Source organism: Lissotriton helveticus, chromosome 6 (genome assembly GCF_964261635.1).
Source record: "Lissotriton helveticus chromosome 6, aLisHel1.1, whole genome shotgun sequence".
Taxonomy (NCBI): Eukaryota; Metazoa; Chordata; class Amphibia; order Caudata; family Salamandridae; genus Lissotriton; species Lissotriton helveticus.
In genome coordinates, this window is record NC_136067.1 from 1,780,226,529 (window position 1) to 1,780,231,451 (window position 4,923).

Genomic DNA, 4,923 nt, shown 5'->3' on the forward strand with positions numbered 1-4,923 from the left:
GAATGTCGTCTAGGTAGATGATTAGTCTTATTCCCCTTGAACGCAACCAAGCTGCGATTGGGCGCATTACTTTGGTAAAGCACCAAGGGGCAGATGTCAGACCGAAGGGAAGGCTCTTGAACCTCCACATGGTGTCTTTCCAAACAAACCTTAAAAGATCTCTTTAATCTTGACAAACGGGAATAGTTAGGTAGGCGTCTTTTAGGTCTAGGCGAGTTAGCCAATCTCCCTTCCTCAGAGTATCTCTCAACATGTGGATACCCTCCATCTTGAAATGGTTGTATACCACCCATTCGTTTACTTCTTTTAGGTTTATAACGGGTCTCATAGTCTTGTCTTTTTTCTCGACTAAGAAGAGGTTGCTTATGAACCCCCTGTTAGAAGGGTCTGCCTTTTCTATCGCACCTTTCTTTAATAACTCTTCTACTTCCTGAGAAACTAGGTGTTCCTGATCTATTGCAAATCTTAGAAGGGGAGGTTCCTTTAGTTGAATTGGGGGAGCAACCAGGTCTATTACATAACCAGAAACTGTCTGAAGAACCCATGAGTCTGTCGTGATACGTTTCCAATTGTCTATAAACAAGGCCAGTCTGCCATCCACCTTTGGAATGGTAGAAGAAGGGTCGTTTGCCAAACATACCTTGATATCTACCTCTTCTTTCTCCTCTGTATCTGCCTCCTCTTCCCCCTCTTTGTCTTTGTGGAAAGAAGTTAGGAGAGTAGGTGGACGATTGGAAGGATGATGATTTAAATCCACCTCTGGAAAAGGAGCCTCTTGAGATACCAAAGCCACGGCCGGGGAAACGGCCCCGCATCCTCCCGGCCGAGCCAAAAACACGTTTAATGTCTTTCTGTACTTTTTTAATCGAATTGAAGGCTCCTGCATACTTGGCCATTTCCTTAACAAAGTCTTCACCGAAAAGCATTCCGTCGGCTCTTTCGCCAGATTCTTTCGAAGCTAATTTGGCTAATTTAGGGTCAATTTTCATGAGGAGGCTCTTTCTTCTTTCGATACAAAGGGAGGCATTAGCATTGCCTAGAAGGCAGATAGCCCTTTGTATCCATTGGCGAAGATCTATTGGGTCAATAATGCCATTTTGTAGGTAGGCCTCTTCACAAACGTCGAAGATTTTGGTCAAAGGTCCAAAAACGTCTAAGAGACGATCTTGGCAGCCTTTCAGGCCTTTGTCGAGTCCTCGTCTTGGGTCTCTACCCATTTTGTTGAGGAATGTAAGCATTTTAGAGTCGAGCTCAGGAGTAAGAGCAACTTTATTAGGTAAAGAGGGTCTGGGACACTCCGATCTCAGTTTTGTTCTTACTTCTCTGGATATTTCCCTTCTTATCCAGAACTGGACGTAATCGGCAACGTGTTTGATTGGTTCCCATTGAGGGGAGAGGGGGTGCTGAATTGAATTAGGATCAAACATTTGTTCCCCTAAGGGGTCAAAAAGGCAATCCGCATTTTCTTTTTTGACCTTTTTAGCATCTATTTCATCTTCCTCCTCGGAGGTCTGAAAATCAGAGGAACATGAGACCAGTATGTCTCCACTACTGGAGGATTCATCGCAAATAATTATTTTGTGTTCCCCTTTCATGGCCTTCATAGCCTTATCTGTAATCTCCGTATGAGATGGTCTTTCCTTGCCTTTCAGCATAAAGGGCCTTTTACTTTGAGATACATCCTCAGTATGCCTCCTCTTTTTACTGGCCTTTACACCACTACCCGAGGGTATGGAACCAGATCTGTCTACCTCCATAGAGCAGACTTGAGCAGTTGTATCTTTGTCCCTTGACAGTCTCTCCTCCATTCTTCCAATACAGTCATCAAGCTTTTTACCCAATTGTGTGGCCAAAGTTGACACTGCTTTGTCAACTGAATCTTTGATTCTCATATCAACAGAGTCTCCACTCAAATCTGTTTGATCCATAATAGATGTAAGAGGGTGTTGCTCTAAGCGCCCCTAATATAAATATAAAAAACAAGGACTTATTTAAGTATAATATAATTATTATCAGATCCTCTAAAGAATTCAAATTAGGAAGTTAAACTGGTGAAAAGGGTTAAATCCGATCAAACTGTGAGGGTTAAATCGATCAGTTTGTGAGGAGCACGAAGATTTCGTCGATCGACATTGAAGTCCCGAGGGAAAACTGTCAAACCGGCTCTTTTGCATGTCCAAAAGATGGCCGATAGTTTCCCATGGGTTTGATAGGCAGGATCCCTATCAAAGATGGCGGTCGCGTCAGGTGACCGGGGACGGGAAGCTAAAAGCGTTAAAGTGCGTCCGAATGCAGTTAGAAGATCGCGCGTGTGGAGAAGAAAAGCGGAGGGGGGCCTCCGGTTAAAGGAAGGAGCGGAGTCAGGTGAGGGCGAGTGAGGAAACGGAGAGTCTCTCTCTCCGTGTCAGACATCTCAGATGCGGCGGCGAAGGGGATTCCTGGTCTTTGGCGGTAAGCACGGGGAGGGGGAGAGATCTGCGGTAGTAACGCGGAAGCTCAGGAATAAAAGGTCTGGGAAACCCTAGCCATATCTGAATATGGTTAGAGCGAACGTAAGGGGGGGGACAGCGGGAACTCGCGACTCCGTAAACAGGAGAAGGGGGGAGAGAAGATTATCGAAATTAGTTTCTGATAGGAAAAAACGGAGCGTGAAGAGAGGGGATGGATTAGGCTAAGAGTAGAGTAAAGCACACATTTGTGAAATGAGCAAGATGTAACGTCTTACATTCAAATAAAAAAATATGGAGGAATAAGAAAAGACGTAAAATACAAGGAAAACATCTTCAAGATCAGCAAGTACAATTACAGAATGTCAATACAGTAAAATCAGGTTCACAGGCCCCAAACATGACCAAAATCAGGCAAAAAACAAGGTAACCAACAGGCACACAGAGAAACATGACTTATCTTGGCTGTGAGCAGCAACAAAGAAGGAAGATGGCTGCCCTTCACAGAACCTTGTTGACTTTAGAATGTTACCTTTTAAATTCTAAATTCTTTGCATTGTTTGCTGTTGCTGCTGTGAGTTGGCAATTAAAGAAATATGCATAATATTGGCCTACGTGCCTTGCCATAAAATCATGTATTTTTTTATAAACTTGTGAAGCCGAAGGCGAAGACGAAAGAAAAGGAAGAGTAAGAGAAGAGGTTACAGGGGGAGAAGAAGGAGTAAGAAAGGAGTTATATGATGATTGTAGAGCCACGCATAGCTGATTATATTTACTAAGAAAGGATTGAGGGAGAGAGAAACGAGATTGGAGGGACGAGAAAGGAAGGCAAAGGTCATCTTGAAAGAATTGATAAACCCAATTAAGACCAAGAGAATGCCAATCCTTCCAGAAAAATGTTCTATTGTTAATTTTAACAAAAGGATTGTACCATATGGGAGATTGCAAAAATTGAGCTCGATCGTCAAGACCATTAAGGAAAAAAGGCAAGCAGTTTTAAGAATAGGAAGAGACATCCTAGTGGGAACATGAGAGAGAAAAATAAATTATTTGAAAGTAAAAGGATGGAAGAAGGAGGATTCAATTGCAACCCATATCGGTAGTGAGGAGACATCTGCCTCCGAATCCAATAAAAAAGAAGTTGAGTGGGAAAGGAAAAATGAAGAATGATAGGACACGAAGTCCGGAAAGTTAACTCCACCTAGAAGCTAGGGACGTTTAAGTTTGGCAAAACACATCCTAGCTTTCTTGTGTTCCCATAGAAATTTTGAAAGAACAGAGTAAATCTTCTTAAAACAGGACCTAGGAAGATTAACAGGAAGGTTAGAAAGAAAAAATAAAATCACCCGAACCAACATCATTTTAATAGAATCTAATCTACCCCACCAGGATAAAAATAGGGGGTGCCATCTAGTCGTGGAGTTTGTTATAGTGTCGAGTAGGTTCTTAATATTTAAAGCCACCGTATCTTTAATAGAAGGAGCAAATTCAAGACCCAGATATTTGATTTTATTAGGACTCCAACGAAAAGATGAAATTAAAAAATCAGCACGGAAACAATATTTATTGAGAGGGAGAATTTCACACTTATCAACATTAAGTTTATAACCAGAAACTGTGGCATAGGAAGAGACCTCGGATAAAAAAGCCGGAATAGACGTTTGAGGATGAGAAATAAACAAAAGAATATCGTCTGCATAAGCAGAGAGTTTTAGCTGCTTATCCCCATATGGAAAACCAGAGATATCTTTATTTAATCTAACTTTTGACTAAAATGGTTCTAAAGCAAGGATAAAAAGTAAAGGAGAAAGAGGACATCCCTGACGAACACCACGAAAAAGAGGAAAAGAAGAAGAAACAAGACCGTTAGCAAAAATAAAGGACCTAGGAAAGGAATATAATAGAGAAATATAAGATATGAATCTAGAGCCAAAACCAAACCAAGAGAGAGTAGAGAGCATAAAAGACCAGTTAACTCTATTGAAAGCTTTCTCTGCATCTAATGCAATTGCAGCTAAGGAATGATTGAAGGTGGGAGATTTACTGAGAACATTAAAGAAAAGGCGAGTATTATCCGAGAGAAGACGTCCCTTGATAAAACCACACTGTTCTCTACCTATCAGGTATGGAAGAATTTTATCCAAACGAAGAGCTAAAATCTTAGCAAATATTTTGTAATCTAAATTATTCAATGAAATAGGTCTATAATTTTTACAAAGAGTATGATCCTTATTGTCCTTAGGGAGGAGACAAATCAGAGCTTCTTCGAAAGTACCTTCGGATTTCTGGGATGATATAAAAAAGCTAAATAATTGGTGAAGTTTGGGAACAAGAAAGGAAGAAAAATGGGAATAGAATTCTATAGAAAATCCATCTGGTCCTGGCGCTTTACCTTTTTTAAGCACATGAATGACATCTAAAATATCTTTGGGAAGAATATCTTTATCTAAAGTAGAAAAATCAACATCAGCCGATT